The sequence below is a fragment of the Dicentrarchus labrax genome, unplaced genomic scaffold, assembly GCF_905237075.1.
Source record: "Dicentrarchus labrax unplaced genomic scaffold, dlabrax2021, whole genome shotgun sequence".
Lineage (NCBI taxonomy): Eukaryota > Metazoa > Chordata > Actinopteri > Moronidae > Dicentrarchus > Dicentrarchus labrax.
The window spans coordinates 3,106,203-3,118,267 of record NW_026136709.1 but is presented as its reverse complement, the minus strand read 5'-3'; the positions used below and the strand labels follow the sequence as shown (position 1 = coordinate 3,118,267).

Genomic DNA, 12,065 nt, shown 5'->3' with positions numbered 1-12,065 from the left:
TATTACAAGTAAGTAAATAAATGAAAAACAATTGATGGGAGAAAAAATAGTATACAAAATTAAGTAAATAAATGAGTAAATAACCCTCCCTGTCCCACCCCGTCCCACCCACCCAATGCTACTCAGGTTGTCCTACATCCTGTTTCAAGAAAGAACTAATTGGTTGCCACATCCTTCAATCCTCCAATCTGTCACTAAGAGAATAACAAATCCTTTCAAGATGCAAGGTATCAGTCAGTGCCATTAACCATGCTTTAAAAGTGGGTGTCTCCGTCTTTTTCCATTGGAGGAGACCAATTTTTTTCCCACAGAAGAGACCATAGGATAGAAGGCAGCGTTGCATATTCTGCAGGTTCCCAGTGCTCCCTGATATCCCCAGTATGACCAAGAGTGGATCTGGCCTTAATGTAGTCTTGAAGACCTTTGACAAAAATGAAAACACTGCTGTCCAGAAACTTTCTAGTTTGGGGCATAGTGTGTTAACTGTGAAGTAGGTTTGCCTCTGCTTGGTTACATTTTTCACAGATGGGCGATATTTCTGGGAAGATTCTATGTCATTTTACTTTTGAGTAATGCAGCCTATGCAGAATTTTAAACTGGATCAAGCAGTGCCTAGCATTCAGAGAGCAAGTGTTGCTATATCTCAGGCATTCCTTCCATATATCCTCCGCTATTCCCATACCCAATTCTTCTTCCCAGCCTTCCTTTATGTATTCCATGTTCACCTGGTCTAGCTTCTGAAATGAATCGTATAACTGAAATTGCATTCCTCTCCATTGTGCAATCTCTGAGACACCTGTCTAGCTTGTCAGGGGTGGCGTTTTCAAAATGGTCCACGTGTGTCCTTACAAAGTGTCTGACTTGGAGATATCTAAAACATTCACTTTTTGACAGACCATATTTCTCTTGTAGTTGTTGAAATGACCCAAATGAACCACTAACGTACAGATCTCCCACACACTGCAGTCCAAGTTCTTTCCATCTATCGAAGCCTCCATCTATAATAGAAGGGGTGAATGATGGATTTGCTGATATTGGGAGTGTAAAGGATAGCTTCCTAAGTTTGAGCTGTTTTGATATTTGCCTCCAGATCTGAATAGTGCTGTGTATGATTGGGTTATGGCTATAATATGATTTTTTAAGGTGGATGGGAGACATCACAAACCCTGGGGGGGGGGTACAATCCTTTTGCTCAATAGCAGCGGTGAGCACATCTGTCTCATCCAGCCAGTAGGAGATGCATCGAATATTTGCGCCCAATATTCCCCTAAAATTGGGAGGCCAACCCCCATTTGTTTACTTTTGCAAGACGCCCTTTTCTGATCCTATACGTTTTGTAATTCTAGATAAATGAGAGAATCATAGAGTCTAGTTTTTTAAAGTAGGTTTTACTAAGGAAGATGGGAAAGTTTTGAAAGAGGTACAGTAACCGAGGGAGACAGACCATTTTAATTGCGTTTACTCTACCTATCAAGGAAATAGGGAGGGTTTTCCAGAACTCTAGTTTGTTTTTAAACTTATTTAATATAGCCACATAGTCTCAAATTATTTATTATATTTCTTTGTATTTTTCCCTCTGTAATTTCCATTCCTAGGGAATTCTGATCACTCTCCAACAATGTTGGTAATTGACATGCATTTAGGAACTGTTTCATAGTCTCAGGTGCATGTGCCTGGGAGCTGTATAAAACTTAATAATATTGGCGAAATGCATTATTAATATCGTTGTGCAAAGTGACAGGGTTGCCATTGCCTGATCTTATCTTATGAATAGCCCTATCACTTTCCCTTTTCCGCAGTTGTCTTGCCAACAGTTTATGAGGCTTATCCCCGATTTCAAAAAAAGTCTGTTTAGTAAACGTAAAAGCTTTAGAAAGTTTTTCAGAAAGAAGTGTATTGAGCTGATATTTGAGGGCTGAGATTTTATTGTATTTCTCTGCGGAAGGCTGGGCGGCGTTTTCTGCATCTAATTTCCGTGTCTGCTCCTCTAGATCTGTCTGCTTTTGATTGTTGCGTTTCTTTTGTGAGGACTGATACGAAATAATGCATCCTCTTATATATGCTTTGAGAGACTCCCACAGAAGAACTAGGGAGATGTCATCTTTATCATTTGTTTCAAAAAATAATTCTGAGTCTCCAAATATTCACAGAATTGTTTTCTTGTTAGCAATTGTGGATCAAGCCTCCAGGATCTAAAATTTCTCCTCAACTCAAGCAGCTTTAGTGAGACAGAAACCGGACAGTGGTCTGAGATTATTATGTTGTGGTATTTAACATTATTTACCCCAGATAGAAGTTTGCTGTCTAGCAGAAAAAAATCGTTTCTGGAGTACACTTTCTGAGCTCAAGAATGAAACGAATATTCTCTACCAGTTGCATTCAAGATTCTCCACACATCCACCATATTGGTGTTTTTAATAAATTAATTCAGAAAATTGGAAGCATTGGATTGAGGTAATCTCTGATTTGATGATCTGTCCAGATAGGTATCTAAAACCAGATTGAAATCCCCGCCAATAATGAGATTTGTACTTCAGATATCTGGGATCAGACTAAAAGTCTTTGTAAAAAATTCTGGGTCATCCCAATTTGGTCCATACACGTTCAGTAATGTGATTGGTATGGAGTGTATCTCTCCTGTGACCATAATATATCTCCCATCCTTGTCAGCTATGGTAGACTTATGTAGAAAGGGAACGTTTTTACTAATTATTATGGCTGCTCCCCTTGCTTTAGCTGTAAATTTGGAATTGTATACTTGGTTTATCCATCTGGCTCTAATTTTATTGTGTGCTTCATTTTTCAGATGTGTCTCTTGTAAAAAAAAAATCACAACCGCTTAGATCTGTCTCAAATGAGATAGTACCTTCCCTCCCTTTACTGGTTCATTAATTCCATTTACATTCCACGAGCAAAACGTTAGATTTCCCCCTGTTCTCATGTCTCCCCCTGCCATGTCAGTATGTATGGTCATGATGACATATCTGCTCCAACCGTGATCCCTGATGTGGCATCTCTATTTTGATGTATTTTGATCTAAGTAGCACAAAAAGAAAAAGCATATCTCCCCACGGGTCAACTTACAGTCAAAAACCTGGGAGTGAGACCAGGCCTCTTTCCCAGAGGTCCGATCTCCCCAGCTCTTATCAAAAAACCTGTTCTTAATCGTTACCATCCTGCTCCTAACTGTGCAGCTCTGCAGTTATATAAACAACCAAAAACGTTAGTAAACTGTGGCTATATTGATTCTAACATTAACGGGGAGTATTCATATTCAAACGATGAATAAGGAACCTTAGGACACAGTTTTAGTTCCTCTCCTGATGCCACCATCTAATCTGCGTTAAATGCGCATATGAACATTTTAGAAGAATTATTTATATATATGAACAGCACCATATGGAATGGGGAGAGGTTTTAACCCTGTCGTCGGCTCAGCAAGAAAGCCATTGCATGTCTTAGCTTATTAAACCGTATGTGAAAGGAATATCTTATAACACACTAACACTAATAACACTAATTGTAGCTTTAAATGTAAACAAAACGCCGGCAACTGCCGTGACTTCTGGTCACCTGTTGAAGTCCTCAGTTTCAGTTTGTCTCAGGGAATGAGATGTTCACAATATCTGGACCAGTGTTATAGGGGGGTCTCACCATCACCTCACTCTGATGACCCGAAATGATGGGCTGCGTATTGGCACGCTTCTTCTGGATCCTTGAAGAGCCACTCTGACCCATTGTGTGTCACCCGTAGCTTAGCAGGATACAGGAGTCCGAATTTAACCCCGGGTTTGTTGCATAGTATCTTTCTGGCTGGGGTGAAGGCAGCTCGGTGTCTTGCGACTTCAGGTGGCTTCAGATCTCTGAAGGTCTGTATCCGCTGGCCCCGGTACGTTAGATCTTTGATGGACATCGCCTTCTGTATTATATCTTCGTAAGCATGGCAGTAATGTAGCCTTGCGATAAAGTGCCGGGGGGGTCCATCATTGCCAGGTCGTTTCCTCAGGGCTCTATGGGCTCGGTCTCTAACTGGTGCATCTGTGAGGTTTAACACTTCTTTTAACAACTGAGCCACAAACTCCCTCGGTTTTTGGCCATTTTCATTCCCTGTCATTCCTTAATTCCGGACACTCTTAGATTCTGTCGCTTTGAACGGCCTTCCAGATCAAGGCATTTCTCTGATAGTGATTCAGCTTGCCCAGAAAGTCTCTTAACTTTGTCTTCCAACTCTTGTATTGTGTCTGAAGTGTCGTTAGCAGCGCCGATATTGCTGTGTTATTTTCGGTTTTCAGCGAAGCTATCTCCCCTCTCAAGGTGGTAGTTACCTCTGAAATCTCCGCCTCGAACTTGTTGCAGATCTCCGACTTCGTAAGTGTTAGCTCTGAGTGGAGTGAAGTTATGGCCTTTAGCACGTCGTTGCTATTTGCCTGCTGGGCGCTCTCACCGGCTCTCGTCTCTGTAGCTGAGCCCGAGGCTTCATGCTGGCCTGTCTCCTCGTCCAGGTCAAGTTTTGCATTTGTTTTTCTCGGCATTTTCGACGTGCCCCTTCTCATGTAAAAGTTCTCAAACTGTTACTTGGTAAATTTCCCAAAGTTTCGTTTAGTTTAAAACTTCTAACTTCTAAATCTGCGGGAGCCGCTGGTGAGTGCATCCTACTCGCTCATCGCTCCGGAGATCTCGAAAAACTATTATTTAAATCTCTAAATTAACTAATACTCAAAGGATTTTAGTTGGAAAAAAAGAAACAACACTAAAAACACCCTACTCTTACTAATTAAGAGTGAAGCACAAAACATGGACGACTTGTTATCCCTCATCTCTCTATTTTGAAAGATATGATTCAGGACTACTGGGAATAATAATTTTTGCATCACAATTTTAATTTTCACTGAAAAAAACAATCATGATGATATGACATGTTTCTTAAATCTGGAGAAAAGGATTTGTACACCAGTGTATCTCTGCAGCACTACAGTCTTTCATTACAATGCTGTTTGTCACACTTTTCCTTGGCCATTTTGCGATTTTCGATAATATTTTGACTAATTGCACAACCCTAGTTTGAGTCTGCAGATAGCATTTGATGACAGTAAGAAAAATATTTAATAGCACCAGATGTATCCTCTAACCCCGAAAACATCCTCTAATGATCAACAGAAATGTCAATTGATGGTAAACATTGCAAAAAAAAACAAAAAACTTTTCTGAATTTCTGAAATTTCATATTGTTTCATTCTGTTTTTGTATAAATTATTATAAAGTATGGTAAGTTAAACTATCTATTGCAAACATCTGTTAAATTCACTTAAATTCATAATTTCAGCTCACTTGCATTTTTTTCAGTCCAAGTAAATTCACTGCTCACTGTGGTTCAGATCTTTTACGGTCTGTCATTTCAAAAAATAAAGATTCTGTAAGTCATTATAATGGGAAAGCTTCACAATATTTTGACTTAGTATCTCAAAATAATAAATTGGTGATACTAAGTCAATGACTTACAGATTTTTACCCGCACATTGGCAGAAATGGGCTTCCATAGGAACCTTTTGCAAAACTGGATATTGGCAAAATCCACTCCTGATTAGTTAGTCAGTGCACTGTTCACCAGAATATATTGTTATTTGTGGTGGATAAAAACTGCAGCTTATTACACTGAATCAATTAAAAGTGGAGGAGGAGAGCAGACGTGCAATCATTTCAGCTCATCTGGGGGAGCGGATCTCCATAAAAGTTGTGTTTCACAGCAATCTTGTTTTTCTGTTGCTTTGTGTAAACACAATTTGTGGGGCTGTAGCTCCCATACGCTCATACCCCCCAACTAGCAGTGAAGCTGAACATAAAATGTGTCTCTCATCTGAAAAACAACATGTTAAATCCCTGTGCTGCCAGATGCCACCGAATGGAACACAACTTTAATTTTCTTGTGAAATGTGAAATGATTAGAATGTTTCTGCAATGATAGCAGCGACAGACCAACCCTCTATGTGACAGTGATGATATTATAGCCCCTCTTCTTCCCTGTAAAAACCTTTTTCATTTCTGTTTTTGTACAGATTAAACAAACAAGACATTAGGGCTGCCCTGACAAAACAGTTTTCTAGTCGACTAGTCATCATACGTTTATGATATTAAATGAATTATTTAATATATATATTTCCTTCAAGCTTATAGTTCTGGTACAGACAGTTAATGGGACTAGCTAATGGCAGCAGGTAGTACAGTTAACATATGCAATAATGCACCAGTATAAAAAACTGTCAAATGTCCTGAAACTCCCGGTGACAAGGCGGAGCTCCTGAGCACATTTTAAAGTTTTTCTGCGACTATCAGACTGATGAAAAGTGGGTCGACTAAGACTCTCAGCGACTAACCATTCAGTTGACTATTCAGCAGCCCTACAAGACATAACATGCTAATTAGTATTGTGGACTCCCATCATCCCACGCTATTTCACAACGTCATCAAACCTCTTTTCGTTACTGTTTTGACGTAACAGACCCCCTACAGGCAGAGATTACATATTGCACTTGTAAGTAGCAAGTACATTATCGAGAGATGCTAAAAACAACCCACCGATTGCAAGAGGTACATCTCTGCATTGCTCAATTCAAGCAAAATACTAAACAAATAGCAGCAAAATTATAACTGTACCTGTAAGCCCATACCCCTACCCGTATGTGCACACTTAAAAATCAGCTCCAGTATGCAAATTGCTGTCAGGATGTCATTCTGGTGATGTTACAATACCCAAAGCAGAAGTTTATTTTCTGCAGAAACAATGCAGTATTTACAAACCCTGCAGTCATATTTCCAGCTAGTATATGTGTAACCCTGTGTGTTGTTGAGCTGAGTATATGTATTCCTACCCTGAGTGCTGTTGAGAGTGGGCAGGGGCGGCGAGCAGAGATGAATCATGTGTGTCCTGGTGGTGACTGCGCCTCCTCCTCTGCAGGAGCAGCAGCAGTCGCAGTCTATGAACCCTCATGGACAGAATTAATAGGACACATGTTGCCCAGACAGTCTGTTAGCTTGGCTTTCGGAAAGAGCAAAGCAAGCCTCTCTGAATAGCTCCGTCACGAGGGGCTTTTCTGTAAACATATGATTTACTGATCTTCTCATTAAGCGGGGCTCCCCCCTTTTTTTTTTTTTTTAACACGGCACCTGTTGTGTCTGCTGCAAGGCGAAACGAGCGGATGGAGAGGTTGTAAGTCTGTATAGCAGGGACAAAAACACGTGCTACGCTGGAGCAGCCGAGATCTGCAATTCAAATAAGAAGGTTGTAAATAATTAAACAGGAAAACACTCAGCGATGCCCACTTTGAATGAAAGTTCTCCACTAAGCACTATAGTGTTTGTTAGCAGGAATGCTTTGAAATTGAAAATTCCCTCCTGGAGAGAAAAAAGACACAAGTGGAAAGCATTTCAAATGTGATGCCAAGCCATGCTTTTGCTAATATACAGATTGCAGAAAAAGCATTATAGCAGTGTCTGGCATTGAGCCCAAGAGAGCCCACCTCTTCTCCTTCAAATCCATCTAATTCTCCACCACGTCTGTTCAAAAACAATGGCGGCTACTAAAGAGGTTAGCGTAGATGCTGCTAGCATCAGTTATTTCAGACCTTCATTATTTCGTATTTCTCCATTGACAAAAGAGCATGGCAAAGAAAGAATGGCACTGAATGCTGTTCTAGATGTGTTCGCACTTCTCCCGAACGAACATTACCTCCTTGACCAGGGTAATAAGCAGTGCATGCATGTACCAGAACGACAAATTCTTTGTACAGTCTGTTAATGGGATTTGATTACATCGAAAGGAAACAAACAAAAATAACGAATGGAAACACAACTTTAATTTTCTTGTGAAATGTGAAATGATTAGAATGAGAAAAAAGACACAAGTGGAAAGCATTTCAAATGTGATGCCAAGCCATGCTTTTGCTAATGTACAGATTGCAGGAAAAGCATTATAGCAGTGTCTGGCATTGAGCCCAAGAGAGCCACCCTCTTCTCCTTCAAATCCATCTAATTCTCCACCACGTCTGCCTCCTTTCCTTCCCTCTGTATTGCACTCCTTTATATTTTTTTCACTCTCTCTCTCTCTCGACCCTCCTTCCTCTGCTTTCCAATTCCTTTCCTTCCTCCTACCCTGTTGGAGAGCTTGATGAAAGAACATCTGCTTCCCTCTGGGAAGTCCTCCTGAAAACATGACAGATTCTTCCCCACTGCTTGGGAAGTGAATACAACTGAAAGCAGACAGAGACACAGGTGACAACAATATCGTGCTGTATATGGGAGTCAGCTGGAGCTTGTGGGTGTTTTGCTAAATCAAAGAATTTTGCCGCTGTTGTTTTTTTCTGCAAAACTTCAGAGATTTTATAAATGTGGTGGATATTTGAAGATGGAAGAGGCCGAATTACTCCTGCTGTAGTGTCATTTTACATACAAGCATTTACAAACTTTAATGACAATGGCTCAATATAGCGAGATATAAGAAAAAAATACTTAAAGAGCCCCTCCAAACATGTATTAAGTCAGTGGTTCCCAACCTGGGGGCAGAGACCCCCCTAGGTGTCGCCAAAGCTTCATGGGGGGGTCGCAAAGCATTCTTTATTTTAAGGGGTGTAAGAAAACTTGAAAAAATATACACAGCAGGCCTATATCTCAGCATTTGGTTCACTTATGTTAAGAAAAATAAATGTAAAGCAAATTGTCTAACAGAACAATGGTCAAGCACTAAGGACAAGAAATCAAGGAAGCCTATTATGTCTGTGTGATTGTTAAAAATATATTTTTTAAAACAGACAGAGAATTGTACAAAAGTTCCCTTAACAGGAAATAATCTGCTTAAAATTCATCCAAATCAGTCATTTCACACAAATGTCCTGCAGTTACTGAGTTCACTGTTTGGCTTCATTGTACAGTTTATCAGTTATTCTACTTCATTAAAACTTCCAGAATCTCTGAATATGCAAATGTTGTTAATTTCTAAAGTTTTCTTGCTTGACGCAAGATGTCCCCTACTTCACTGTAAAGTCCATTCTCAGTGCTTAATCACCATTGATCCTCTGATTTCTGACTAAAGAGCAACTTTAAGGATAATGTGAGATGATAATATGACAACAACTGAACATCCACTGGATGTGTTACGTACACAGCCATTCTAGCCAGTCTGCCAACTTCCATCATGACTCACTCACAGCACTGTAATGCGGTAAGTGATTTTAACTCTAAAAAAATGTTAAACGGGATTACATCTAAATTTTTAAGTAATACAATCTCAATTTTATAAGTAAAAAAAGATTCTTGATGAAGCACATTTTACTTGTTATTTTAAGTGACACTAACTTAGTGTTAAAGTTAAAGAAACATTCCTTATTAATAATTTTTTACTAGGTATTTTGCTTTCACATTACAAATAAAAGTCACTGTCTTCTCGTCAGTGTCAATTTCTAATTACTAAAGCTACTTGACCAAGAATGTTTTTTTAACTTACAAAATTGAATAAAAAAGTTAGTTTTACTGAAAATGTATAAAGTTAAATGAACTTATCTTTTTACAGTGAGCTATCATGCTGCTCTTTTTTCGTTACACATGAGGTCTATTTTTGCTGGAACAGCTTGTATCTCTGCAGTGTGAAATTACATGTGAAGGTATATACAGTGAATACCTATATTTAAAGCAACATTACGTACGATTTGGTATTTAGCTAGATTTGGCATCCCCAAGCAGTACAGCAGTAGACAGCTGTACATTTGTTATGATTACATTACTTACCATCAAAAAGTCAAAACTTTGCTAAGCTTTGTCAAACAAGTGTGGCACCACAAGAGAAAGCAAGCTAGCTAATATTACTTAATAGTTCAACAGCAAGAAGGGCAGCTCGCCATCTGTCTTAAGCATTTTTAACCCTCATAATGTCTTGGGGTCATGTTTGACACACCCACACAGTGCATATAACGCACACATACATATAACATACACACACACACCACAAATACACGCACACACACACACAGACATACACACACCCCGAAGGACAACAGGTGTCATTATTGTCACCATTGTAAAAAATGTAATGCTTTCAAAACAGTGTCCTGACTAAACTTTGACATATAACAGACTGTGATAATCAATCAACATTTATTCCTATTATATTAACTATAGTCAAAATTATTCCGACTTTTAGTATATAAAAATTTAATATAATAATATAATTTCGCATTAATGAGGTTTACTGACCCTAAATTATAGAAATTTGGGTCAAGCTTGGTGTTAATGAGTTGGTATTGAGTTGACTAACAAGGTGAAACACAGTATTGGATCATAATTCATACCCTATGTTTTTTAAACAAGTCAAACCAGACTGGGGTCAAATTCATGATGGAGGAACACAACTGAATAGTCAATGTTAAGCAGTTGGCTTGGAGGAACTGCTGGCAGTATGATGCAGCAAGAAGCAACTGTTGTTCAAAAACAATGGCGGCTGCTAAAAAGGTTAGCGTAGATGCTGCTAGCATAAGTTATTTCAGACCATTATTTCGTATTTGTTTATTGACAAAAGAGCATGGCAAAGAAAGAATGGCACTGAAGGCTGTTCTAGATGTTTTCGCTCTTCTCCCGAACGAACATTACCTCCTTGACCAGGGTAATAAGCAGTGCATGCATGTACCAGAAGGACAAATTCTTTGTACAGTCTGTTAATGGGATTTAATTACATCGAAAGGAAACAAACAAAAATAACATCTTATCCAATCCAATCCAATCCAACTTTATTTGTTAAGCACTTTAAAAACAACCAAAGTTGACCAAAGTGCTGTACAGGAGAATAAATAAGACATAAATGTAAACAGTGATGGTGATGATGAAGACCACTGTGAGGAACATAGATGGAAAGTTCCCGTGGCAGATAACATGGACGAGCTCGATGTCCGGGCTGCAGACGCTCTTTCACACAGACGTGCCCGGCGTTACACCACCTGTTGTTTATGAGCACGGACAGTCCCCCTCCTTTCTTCATGTCGGTCACGGTGATGTCCCTGTTGGCTCGAACCATCTGGAAGCCAGGAATGGTGACGTTGGAGTCCGGTATCTGCTCGTGTAGCCACGTTTGTAGGGTTTAAAGCTCCTCTTCTTCATCCTCCGTTTAACCCCCGCTCTGCAGCCTCACCGTCTCCTCCTCAGCTCCTCCGGTATGGAGGGTCTCTCTCCTGTCAGGATGCTCGGGTACCTCAGGACGATCATCTGGTCGTGGATGTAAACAATGCGACTTGCCATCGCCATGGAGACCCCGGCAAACAAAAAATAAAAAGTGCTCAAAAACGCCAAAAAAGTATTTAGGCGACCTGAACAAAGTAATAAGAAAGTAAGAAAGTAAGAAAACAGTTAAAAATAGCAAAAAACACACTGAAACTACAACAATGGTAGGAGCTGCCATGACAGGCTGCCGTTGTCGCCGGCGCCAATCCTTTAATGGATCTTTTTGCCTTGAGTTACAGGATCCCTTCAAGCATCCTGTTCTGGTATTGGACAACTCAAACCTGAAGCCTGTATCCTCTAAAGCATGTGACTGGTTGGGTTTCTTGAGACAAAAACCAAAACATTGTTGATGGACAATGTGCAGCTATTAGTATCTGGATAAACCTTCTATTCCCTTACCACTATGATTTTACCTGGAGATACCGACTGCATAATGCCTCCTACTTCTCTGAAACCTTTATGGAAAATATTCGAGGACTGAGGAATGCTTGGTGAACTGCAGGCTGGTCTCTCATTGGTGTCAAAGGAAACACTTCAGCCCGGAATTGAAAATGCCCCCACATGTCAGGGTGAGTATATGAATAGTTTAAAAGATGGTGGTGTCAAGTCCACACTGTTAGTTTGCCTGTTCAGCTCTGAGCTGCTGGGAGGGCTGAGAACCGGTTGTTAAGAGTTCCAAAAAGGGCACGAAATGACCATAAAATTACTTCAAACACATAATGTTCCACAGTGGTTGCACTGCAGGTCCACTTACAATGCACCGGCTGCTGTTCAGCTATCTGATGGAGCACTCTGTTGTCTTTAAGTGC

General features: G+C 39.9%; 1 long non-coding RNA gene across 1 annotated transcript in view; it reads right to left on the bottom strand.

The window, feature by feature from the left end:
• LOC127369195 (uncharacterized) overlaps window positions 1–6,945 on the bottom strand; it is a 102,855-nt gene extending 95,910 nt beyond the window's left edge. Inside the window, exon 1 of the long non-coding RNA XR_007886030.1 lies at window positions 6,867–6,945. This is a non-coding gene — a long non-coding RNA (uncharacterized LOC127369195). The remainder of the gene's footprint in view (window positions 1–6,866) is intronic.
• Window positions 6,946–12,065: the final 5,120 nt, after the last annotated feature.